This window comes from Cryptomeria japonica, chromosome 7, assembly GCF_030272615.1.
Source record: "Cryptomeria japonica chromosome 7, Sugi_1.0, whole genome shotgun sequence".
Taxonomy (NCBI): domain Eukaryota; kingdom Viridiplantae; phylum Streptophyta; class Pinopsida; order Cupressales; family Cupressaceae; genus Cryptomeria; species Cryptomeria japonica.
The window spans coordinates 242797891-242810552 of record NC_081411.1 but is presented as its reverse complement, the minus strand read 5'-3'; positions in this window follow the sequence as shown (position 1 = coordinate 242810552).

The window sequence follows — 12662 nt, the reverse complement described above, 5'->3', positions numbered from 1 at the left end:
TTTGTGAGGGTTCTTGGTCGAAGCATTCCCTAGAACCATACGAAGATAGGGGATTTCTGAAAAAATTACGGAAGGATTTAGAGGCAAATATTCAGAATAATGTCATGCATGAGGATTTCTCAGAAGGGCAGGTTCCATCCTTTCTATCTTGGCCTAACACAATTTCACTGCACAAGCCCTTTCCCTCATGGCTAAATTCTATTCCCTTGTAGAAACCTTCTTTTCTGTCATGACCAAATAATATACCTCTTAACGAGAGTGGGATGTCTCATTTTTCTTGTGGTGGAGCGCCCTTCATTCCAAAATATCATTTGTAGATGAAGCGACAAGCACCTGTGGAAAATGCCAATCGACCCCTTAGTCAGATCTTAAAAGTTTAGAGAAGGAAATGACCCAACACAAGGATGCCTCCATCAATAACTGCCCCCTCCATCAATGATTGCCTTACTTGAAGGGATTCAAGCTGCTTGGTTACCTTGCCTGATCATTTTCTCCATTCGCAAATTTATCATCTCCGAGAAAGAGTACTCATTAGTAAGTTTTGGAAGTCTTCACCTTCTCCTTCTGATTTATTCACATCGGCAAAAAAATTATGGAAAGGGATCAAAGATATTTTTTACATTGATAATGGATATGGGTTTTTTATTGCAATTTTTGAGTCCAAAGATGACATAGATGGAGTCCATAGAAATAAAGGTTGGTTCTGTAAGGGCTTCAGGCTCTTTACAATCCCATGGGTTCTAAATTTTAAACCAGATGGGAAATTTGTAAGTTTGCCCCCTTTTGGATTACATTTCCTTCTCTCCCTTTGGAATATAGAGACCTCGAACTCATAAAGCTTTTTTCGAATCAGTTGGGGATTTTTGTCAAACATGATCTTGTTCCCTTCTAATTGACTCACCTTCCAATTCGAGTGTGTTTTCTCTTAGATCTTTCAAAACCACTTCCACAAAGTTTGTCAATTATATCCAAATTTGGAACCTGGAAACAATCTATCATTTTAGAAAACTCTAAAACAATTGACTCCCACTCAGAATTTATGGGTCATTTTGACTCACAATGCCAAGGTGTTGATTGTTCATCTCTTAGGGTTTGTGATGATCATAATATTGACCCTTTACTATGCTCATTTATGAATACTTCAATCAATGGAAGTGTCCCAAATCAAGAGGTGCAAGATGAGGATAAATCATTGGACACAATTATCAACAAACAGAGGTCATAGGTTGAATAGGGGGAGCGTCTGTTCTTTTTCTCTGCATAATTTGTTTTCCAACTCATAAATCAAGAGAAGTGGAAGTTGATTCTCCCTCGAGTTTCTTCTTTTCAGTCCCCTCAAGATAATATCAACAATTTGGTAGTCTTTATTAATCCCCAAATACAAGAGTGTAAAGACTTTCTCTGGCAATTCTTACACAACTTCCCAAAGAGGAATCTTGTTCTCCCATCAATACCGTTTGCAAACTTGGATTTGTTAAGTCGATACTTGGTTACCAATAATCAACTGATTGACATTACATCCATATTAATGATGGTAACCCCCAAACAAAAATATAAACTTCAATGGCATGCTCGTTCAAATATACAAATTCCACTAGAGAATTTAGAATGAGTAGCTGATGATTTATTCAAATTAGTAGGCTCTCAATTTTTTGATGAGATTGCAGATGAAATTTTAAATGAAGAAGATGATCTAGACCCTCAACATCTCAATAATCTGCTTGCTATGATTCGAGAATCACAAAATCCTCCTTCCTTTCTTACTGTGGAAGAGGATACTAGTAATTATTTACTGAATGTCCAAAATCAAGATGATGTAGCATTTGATTTCTTCCAAATTCTATCCATTTCTCAATCTCCGACAAGTCAGGAGCAAGTCCTTAATTCACCAAAAACGAGAGGTAGAAAACCTAAGACAATGAAGGTTAAAGAAGAAATAGAGGCAGGTATACAAACCACACTAGATGGTAAGTTTTCAATCACTATAAGGCTGAGGAGGGCATGTTTCTCTCCTCAGATGCAATGAAGATGATTTCATGGAATGCCAAAGGCATTAATACCTCTAACAAGAGAACCTGAGTCAAGCAACAACTTGACTCATCAGGAGCTGATGTTATCATGCTACAAGAAATAAAAATGTCTCTAAAAACATTTCAAGCAATAGTTTCTAAATGGTCAAAATGGAAAGTAACACATGTACCAGCTTTAGGGGCATCTGGAGGTGGGATAATACTTTGGAATCCTAAGAAACTACTTGCAAAATCAGTTAGTGAGGGAAACAATTGGCAGTTAATAAATATTCAAAGCTTTGATCTATATTTTACATTGATAAATGTGTATTGGCCCACTCCTACTCATGATAAAAAAATACTTTGGGACACTTTAGCAACATTCATTCAACAATCTGCAAATCAAAATTTTATCTTGGGAGGGGACTTTAACACTCTTGTGTTTGATCAAGAAAAGATAGGTGGAATAAGCACTCCACAAAAGACTATTGATGATTTTGAAAGCTTTCTCTCTGACAATGCTTTAAAAGATATAGTTCCCAAGAGGGGTTTTTTCACTTGGAAAAACAAAAGGAGAAACTTTGCGTAGATAGAAAAAAGGTTGGATAGATTTCTTGTTTCACAATAGTGGATGCTTTAGAACTATACACTTGAATCAGATATTTTGCCTCTTATATGCTCATACCACTTTTCTATCTCTATTATTATATCCCCTACTTCAACACCATCATTAGATAATCCATCTTTTAAGTTTGAAAGAATGTGGTTTAGACACCCACATTTCATTCCTCTTTTTCACCAATGGTGGTTAAGTGCACCTCCAGTAATTGGAATCAAAATGTTTCAGTTTTACAAGAAAATGTAGCATGTTAAGTCACAAATTAAGTTGTGGAATGTACACACATTCAAAAATATCTTTATTGAGAAAGAAGCAATAGTTAAAGAATTGAATCAAGTTCATAATAATATTAATCTACATGGTATGGATGCACTTACTTATGACAAGCAAAAACACTTACAAGCAAAATGGGAGGAACTGAGAAAAAGAGAGGATCAACTTACTAGAGACAAAAATCTAGAGAGCTTTGGTTGAAAGAAGGGTATATAAACACCAAGTTTTTCAAGCTTCAGCCAAAGCTATGAGAGAAGTTACTTCTAGTTTTTCAATCAATGATATTGTTACAGGAAATACACTTTCAAATGCTAAGGATATCGAAGATGAAGGTGTCAAGTTTTTCAAAACCTTCTTAGCCCCTTCTCTTGCAAGCACACATCATACAAATTTTTCGTGAAGCTGAACTCCTTGATGCCATCACACATACTATTTCTTAACATGACAATAAGGATCTCATGAAGCCTTTCACTTTAGAAGAACTACAGAAAGTAGTTTTCTCTTTAGCCCCATATAAAGCACCTAGGCCTGATGGATTCACTGCCCTCTTTTTTCAAAAATGTTGGGATGTGATAGGCTTTGATCTATTGGTTGCACTTGAATAATCAAGAAGAATTACCTCATTTCTAAAAACATTTAATGTCACTAAAATAGCAATTATCCCTAAGGTTAAGGAGTGAAAGACATTTGCAGAATTCATACCTATTTCATTATGTAACACAGTTTACAAAATCCTCACAAAGGCTATCTACTTAAGGCTTCAACATCTAATCCCAAAAATTATCTCTCTAGAACAAGGAGGATTTGTTCTAGGGAGAGAGACTGGTGAAGGGGCACTAGTAGCTCATGAAGTTCTCCACTCGGTCCATGCATCTCAAGTATCTTCATTCATTGTTAATCTTGACATGATGAAAGCTTAGAATAAGGTTGATTGGAACTTTCTTATGAAATTTTTGTACAAGTTTGGGCTCTCTGAAAAATGATGTAAATGGATCAAAGCATGTGTCTCAAGAGCTTATTTTTCAATCATTATTAATGGGGTGCCAACAGAGTTCTTTTCAGCTACTCAAGGAGTTAGATAAGGAGATCCTTTATCTCCCTTCCTCTTTATTATCATGGCGAAAGCATTTAGCAGATTAATGAAAGCTAATAATGATAATGGTGTTTGGAAGGGTATTCATATACCAAGAACAAATATCTCAGTAGCTCACACACTATTTGAAAATGATACTCTCTTATATGGTAAGTCAAGTATCTTAAAGGCCATTCAAATAAAAAATCTCTAGAAGCATATACAACAATATCAGGATAGGAGATGAATTCTCAAAAATCAAAGAAATACATCTTTAACACAAGAGTTGTTGTTAGGAGAAAGATCACAAAAATTATGGGATTCAAGATAGAATAATTGTCTTGCACATACTTAGGCATACCCTTCTTTATGGACCCAAACAAAGCACCTTATTGGAACAATATCATTGAAAGGATAAAGTCTAGAATCTTAGCTTGGAAAGTTAAGTGGCTTTCCCTTTCAGGGAGCATTCTTCTCATAAAATCTGTTCTAACTGCCATACCTAACTATTATATATCCATTCTTAAAGCCCCTAAATCTTTCATCCAATAGATTGAGAAAATTATTAGGAACTTTCTTTGGAAAGGTAATCTATCACAAGAGAAGAAGACCCCTTTAGTCTCTCTTAGCAGCATGACAAATGAAAAGAAGTCAGGAGGGGTAAGATTACATGATTTGGTTAAGTGCAATAAAGCATTTGGAGGGATATTGGTATGGAAAATGTATTCCAAACCCAATATTAAATGGTGCCAAATTATGCAAGCCAAATATTTGGACTTAGTTAACCCTCTTAGAATACTTACAATCTCTAACCCTCCGAAAGGTTCTGTTATGTGGAATTTTATGATGTCATATAGGCTTTTGGTAACCTCATATATCTCTTGGAAAGTTCACAATGGCGAGTCAATATATTTCTTGAATGGCTCTTGGAATGGGTTCATACCTGTAGTTCAGTCGCAACAATTGAAAACAACAATTCCAATTATCACTCATGAATGGGGGGATAAATTAACTGATTATGTGAATGGAGTTGAACTACACTCAGGGAAAGTGATTTGGAAAGACTTCTCAAACTTTATTGATGATGATAATCTGAACAAAAGTATGCAACAAGTATTATCTCTGATGATATTTTTTTTATCAAATAAGGAGAATAAATTCATCTGGACCCCAACCAAATATGGTATCTACTCAGTCAAAAATGGATACAAATCACTACAACACATTATGAACCAACAACAAGATCAAAGAGTATATTACTTCTATTGGAATAATGTAGTCATGCCAAAAGAAGGATGCTTTTTGTGGTTGGCTCTCCAAAAAAAGATCTTAACAAGTGATAAACTTGTCAAGTTGCAAATTGTTCAACCCTTTTCTTGTGTTTTGTGTGGTCAAGAAAGTGAAAATGTTGATCATCTGTTCCTTCATGATTCATTTTCTCATCAGTGTTGACTCTTCAATATGAATAAATTGGATTACTCAATGCCTTTATGAAGTTGTTCCAATCATGGCCAATTCTATATAAATCTTCCCTCTTCTTGTGTATTTGGTCAATTATCCCAACAATAGTCTTCTAGTTAGTTTGGTGGGAGAGGAACAAAATAATTTTTAAAAAGTTTGCATCTCCTATAGAGAAAGTCCTTAAGGGGTTAGAAAAATATGTTTTAGGAGCAGTGAATGCATATGTGTAGAGGCATAACAGCTATAGTCATTATCCACTTCATGGGATTCAAATATTGTTGAAATGGAAATTGATCTATATTCCAAGTAGTTACTTCTCAACATATAGCAACCATAAACAAAAATATAGATCACGTGTTGCCTGAAAACCTCCTTAGTTGAATTTTGTAAAGATTAATTTTGACGGATCTTCACGAGGAAACCCAGGTGATTCAAGGGCAGGAGTATATAGTATTAGAAATCATTATAGAGAACTGCAAGCATATAAATCTTTTGTATTGCCAATAGGAACTAATAACATGGCAGAGGCTCAAGCATTATTTCTTGGTTTGATTCTTGCAAAAAAGATGGGATACTTGAAAGTTCATATTGAAGGGGATTCAAGTATTATTGTAAATGCTTGTAAACTCATAAAATCCTATAATTGGCATATTCACTATCTTAGTTAAAATTTGGGACCTTTTGGATTCATTTGAGGAAGTCCACATGATGCATACACTTCGAGAAGGAAACAAATTAGTGGACAGATTAGCAAATATGGGGTGTGACGGCTTAGAGGTTGTCTTCACTAAGGATGATAATGATTTGCATCAAAACCACCCCCAATTAGATGATATCATCAAAGCCAAGTTAAGCTTGGGAAAAGAAGATAGTAATCATTAAAAATCAATCCTTTATAGTGAACGCCACTTAGTTTCTTAATTAAACCGCACAAATTGTAAAGCATGCGAATATTGCTATCCCTATGCATATCCTTGGTTGCATGTATAGGTAGGAGTTATTGGACTATTTGACGGCTAAAACAACGAAAATATTCGCACATAGATTGTTGATTGGATCATGCGAAAGAACGACTTTAGCCTTCGCATTCCTCAGAAATAGTTCACACACATATATTTATTATTACAAATCCTTTGATTGTGCAGATTTTTATTATGCCAGAAGCTCAAAATAGATTATTTTCTATTAAAAGCCTTCAGTACTCATCTTTTTTTCATATGCATCCTGTTAACTCCTACTTTTGCATAAGGGTTTCAAATTAGTGTAGAACTCAGGAAAGGCTCGATTAAAGTAGTGGATGGCGCAAACAGATACAGGGGAAATGTAGAATAGTAGTGTGTGTATCACTTACTGCAAAGAACATATGGAATATTGCTGAGAAATTTCAGTCATCGTGGCAGAGTGAGAGCTCCCATTTATAGACCACATTTTAGATGATCATCTTGGGTAGGTTTTCTTTACTCGAAGTTATCAGGTCAGAAAAAAACATCAAACGATTAATTGGGGAAGAAATTTTGTTCCCTCAATCAAGACGACTTATTTTTCCACACAGTTGGTTTCGATTTTCCTTTCCAATGCTTTAGATTTGCTACATTCTCTTTCATAGTTGGAAATCATTGCTGGGAAAGTTGTCAGAGAAGTGTTCTTACCAAACAACAAAATTTTACTTGCAGTCCAGAAATATGACCTTTGGGAGGAGCAAGCACATGTTGGAGGCATCTTCCCACATCATTTTCTTCTTAACAGGCATGTGTTCCTTTCAATCTATGACAACATTAAAAATACACTTGAGATGCAGAATTATACATATATTTAGAGGGCATTGGACATACATGACAAAACAATTGGGTAAGAGATGACTAACAGGGTGAAGAAAAAAGTGAATGCACTATTTATATTACTTAGGGTTCCTAATGACAATGTCGAGGATCCTCCTCTTCAACCTCCCATCTCGCAGGAATTTCAATATACAGAGTCAAACCTTAATATTCCAGCAGGGCTTGTAGCTACACAGGTTGATGGTGAATTTGCCTCTACTTATCAAGTCCAAAATGTTGGTGATATGAATTTGATCTAGGAATAGCAGGATGAGAATGAGATGAATACAGAAGCAACGAAGGACTAAAATGGTGTCTATTCCTTGATTTTGGTCTCAATTTTTTTTTATAAAAGGTGGTCAAATTGCTATGCAACTGTTCAAAATTTTGTTTGAATCTCGATGGCCAATTTTGGCATTGTTATGCAACTGTTCAAAATTTTGTATGGTTCTCAATGGTCAATTTTGGCATTGTATGAAGCAATCAGTCATTGAGTAGTTAGGATATGTGATAGTATTGTTTAGATTATTGTGATGAGGATTGTAAATATGATGTAATTTGTAATTCGTATTGAGCTATAACCAGAGGTTTTCTTACTGTCTCTTTCCTCCTGGTATGCTCTTTGAATAGTTTTTTGTAAATATTATTATATTAATATATATTAGTGGTCTTCCACTTTTGCTTAATTTTTTTTCTTAATTTAAAGTTTTTTAACAAATATAAAATTTTAGCGTAACAAATTTATAGTGAAAAATAAACAAATATCTAATGTTAAAATTCAATTATGATTGGAATTGACTAAAAAATTTCTTAAAGTTTTTCCTCAAAAGCTTAATACACTTTATTTATACGGAAGGCGTATCCTATATGAAGTGAACTGGTTGATTTAGGGCATCAATGACACAAATTATTCGAAAGGGGTTGCAAGATGATCATGTAGATATGCACCGTTCATCATGATATTTTTTTGTCGTAGATATGTACCATTCATCATGATTTTTTTTTTTTTTGTTACTTGTTTCGCATGTTTGTTCCACTTTTTAACTCTCCTTTTTTATTTTTCATTAAAAAATCATAGTTTTTTGTGTCATGGTGATGACTGTCACGTCAGCTACTTTCCACACACATTTTTTTTGAAAGATGTCTCTTTTTCTAACAATGTCATTAGAGTCGTTCGTATGACATTCCCTAAATTCTTTGTCGTCTTTCTCTCCAAATTTGTCAATCCAAAGTTTTATACCAATTGAAGAAGGTTGCGATTTAACAAATATATTAGATTGCATTAAAAGAGTAAAGGAGAATAGTATGTAACTTGGGGAGAGAATAAAGTATTTGTAAATTTAATTATATAATAATTATTAATATTAAAATAGAAAATAAAAATTATATATATTAAAAAGATTTAATATGAAATTTATTTTATTAATTAAAGTAATTTAATAAATTTATAAATAATAATTAAAAACTATTAAAATTAATTTAATTGATTTATCTTATTAAAATTTTATTTATTATAAAATAATTATATTTTGATTTTTTTTATCAATAATATAGGTTACTATTATAATATAGAAAAAAGAAATTTACATCTTTTAACAAGGAAAATGGTTTCTGCCAATACCACCCATCAAAAACCAGTCATCTAAAACCAACCTACCCAACCATTCAACACCCGCCCGAGAACACCATAACACCATAAAAAAAGAGTTTGCAGAGATAAAAAAATTTCGCTACTAGCCTATACTGTGTATTAATGCACACTACAAGTTTGACAATAACATAGACCAAATATAAAAACATGTATTAATCTCCCAAACTAAAAACCATTATGCAAAACAAGTTAAGAAGAACTACTCAGGACAATTGCCAGGGTTTGTCCGTCTCCTTCCTTTCGCTTCCTCGACCTCAATTGCCTGCATGCTATCTCTCTCTCCTCCTCCCGTGCTTATCATAACTCTGCCTCAATGTCCATGAGTTGAACGAACACTTTCAGGGCTTCCCACCCTCTCCGTGCCTCCACTCTATACCGAGCTTTCACATCATCTTCCCTCCACCTCACAAAGGGGATGCAATTCCTTTCGAGCACTCAATGAAATCTCATAATGCCCTCACAAATATCAAACCCAACGCCCGACACTACCCATTCTAGAAAAGACTCCATACCCAAAAGAAGTTTTGTAGGAACAATGGTCTCCATCACCCTTCAAACCGATTCTGTGGTAGTCTCCAGGTCTAGCCCGTACGCCATGATAAGGGAGTAAACATCCATATTGGTCTTGTAGTGGTGACCCACAACCCCCAAATATTCTCCCAAAATGAAATGCACACTCTCGACCAAGTGTTCATCTTTTTAGTGGACCATGTTCCTCAATCTCCTCTTCGAGACCGAGCCCCAAAATGGGCACAAAAGCTTCCTAGTTTTCAATGTGAAGTTAGCCTAGATTACACCTTGTATCGCAGTATTACCACTCTCAATTCCTTTACACCAAATTGCTCCACAAAGAATGAACTTTCGAGAAAGCTTACTGATGAATCCACTTGGATTTAAACACAAAGATTGACACTCCTTATTAATGCAAATCCCATCCCACACCACCGCCATTTTAGGATCATTCGAAATTAATTGCAAGCTTCAGACTGACGAGCATATACAAGAGCATTAATATCATGTGTCTATGTCAAGCATGAGAACATCATCTGCCAAAGTATAAACATATAATCCTCGAAACTAGCTTGGCCTAGGTACAACCTCATCATCACTACCCCACCATCTGGTCACAAAGAGATCCAGCTCACATGCCATGTTGGACAAAAGGTCTACCACCCTATTCCCTGCCCTTCTTATATGTGAGATTAGAAAGTCCTAAAAAGAGCGTAACTTTGAACATATAACCAAAATGAATTTGTTTATACTCCAAATTGGTGAAGAACCTTTCGTAATTGTATCAACAACAACTTTCGAGTCCCCTTCTAAATGTGCCCTCGGGATGTTCAAATTGCTAGCCAACTACACTACAAGTAGAGTATCCTATGCATCCGCCTCATTATTCATGCCATCCTACAACCTTTGAGCCCCTTTAAGCAACACTTTACCCTCCACATCACATTCCATACATCCAACTCCTGAAATTCTCGGATTTCCTCTCGAGGACCCATCAAAATTAATCTAAACCCACCCCTGCTCCGGCTTAACCTGCACAACATCTAAAGCCCTTCCATCACTGGGAGTAGGATTATCTCTAGAAAACCCATGAATGGGTCATTATATTTTGAATTTTATTTGAATTTACATACAAATAATTAAAAAATGATGAATACAAAGGCGTTTTTATGATTAATTGTCTAATAAGTAGCAAAATAGAAAACAAAAATTTACTTGTATACGAATTTTAATATTAAACGAAAAATGAAATTTATATAAATTAAAATTTATGTTTGAAATTTATTTTAATTATTTGTCCTTTTATGAAAGTGAAAATAATAATTAAAAATTATTAGAATTATTTATCTCTCTCTATCTATATATTTTCCTCCTTAAGTGGTGTGCAATGGATACATTGAAGAGGTCTTAAAAGAGAATTATCATATACCCAATCAAATAACATACAACCTTAAGCGCTCTCTCTCTCTCTCTCTCTCTCTCTCTCTCTCTCTCTCTCTCTCTCTCTCTCTCTCTCTCTCTCTCCGTATCATTTTCCTTTGCAAACAAACACAAGACTCTTGGTAATGATCCTCTCGATAATGGATACATACGATAGTGGATACATAGTTGATTTGAAGCTATCACTTCTCCATTAAGACTTTTGTTGCACAAACAACGTCATTTTCTAAATAGCTTACCAATTGACCTCATGTATTACACAAATGTAGGCAAAAAATAGACCAATTTTTTTGCTAATTAACAATCCACACCTTTTTGATGTACCCATTGCACGCTAAGGTGCAATTTGTTAATCTTAGAGGATCCAATTAATATTGAGAGGGGGTGAATCAGTGTTAACAATAATTTCAAACTTAAAACTTGAACTTATAAAACTTCACCAAATCAATCATAAACCAGTAATAAACTCTTTACCATTACCGGTAATCACTGATAACCAACTGTTAAATTGATTTAACAAGTCTGCACATTAAGTGTTCATAAACCATGCATTAACTAAAAAAAAACATAACAACACATAAAAACATTCACCACATGAACACCATGTTTTTCATGCGGAAACCCAAATAGGGAAAAACCACAATGGGAATTGGTACCCACAAAAATTGTGCACTCTTTCAGAATGCACCTTGTTAGGAGCTTACAATGATGCCTTGTTAGGAGCAGACCCTGTTAGGAGTTACCCGGTTAAGTGATTTAGATGACGAGCCCTGTTAGGATCAACCTCGTAAGAGGATTTAACACTCAAATGTTGAACTACCCGGTTAAGGGATTTACAATGTAAGGCTTGTTAGGACCTACCCGGTTAAGGGATTTTGACTGCTGCAACTATTAGGGAACAATAGTGAATGATCTGGGTACAATACTTAACTGCTTGCTTGATCAGATCTAATTCTGCTCCAAATCTACAACACTTTGACAGATCTCTCACACTCTAGTTTGGATTCACACTCTTCTCAAAAACCACCGACACAACAAACATCAACTATACTGACCTAAATAACCTTTACAACTTAGTTGATTACAAAACCCTTAGACTTACAACATAGATCATCACAAATCTTTACAACTCATTACAGATCATCAAATGGATCATATCAATCAATTACATCCGTTGAATGATCACCGCACATCGATCTGATACACTTTCAAACCCTTAGCTCATTTCGCTAAGCACTTCACACATTCCCAAAAAATTCGCTCTTTAATCGCGCCAAAACATCATTCAAACACTTCACACGGTTTCAACCACGTCATCACCAATTTATAAACATAATGTGATCCACCACCGAACTCAAAATCATTATCGGTTACGAGAATTATTTACTGGTCCTTAAACCCTTCTTAAACCCTAGCAAAAATACAACATAAATCATAAAACATGACTTTCGGTAACCAAAACATGATGCAGTTCCGATCAGATACATATTACAATGATACAAACTCACATTCCAAACCGCAACACTTCAATCATCACCAATCACCAAATCTAATCAAAATATTTCTTTGTTTACCGGTTAAGGTCCTAATTCCCAGTTTCCTGTTTCTTTACTGGTAAGCTCTTTCGGATAGACGAAAAAGACTAAGATGACAAAATACAATGTAGTAAACATTAGTTGCCATCAATGACAACACAAATAACTGATCAAAGTCATCCAATCATGCAATCTCAATCTCTTCATCACAATGCCATCGCAAACAATCCTTTATCAGGTCAATCATCATTCTTCATCTGCATCAGTTATGCCAA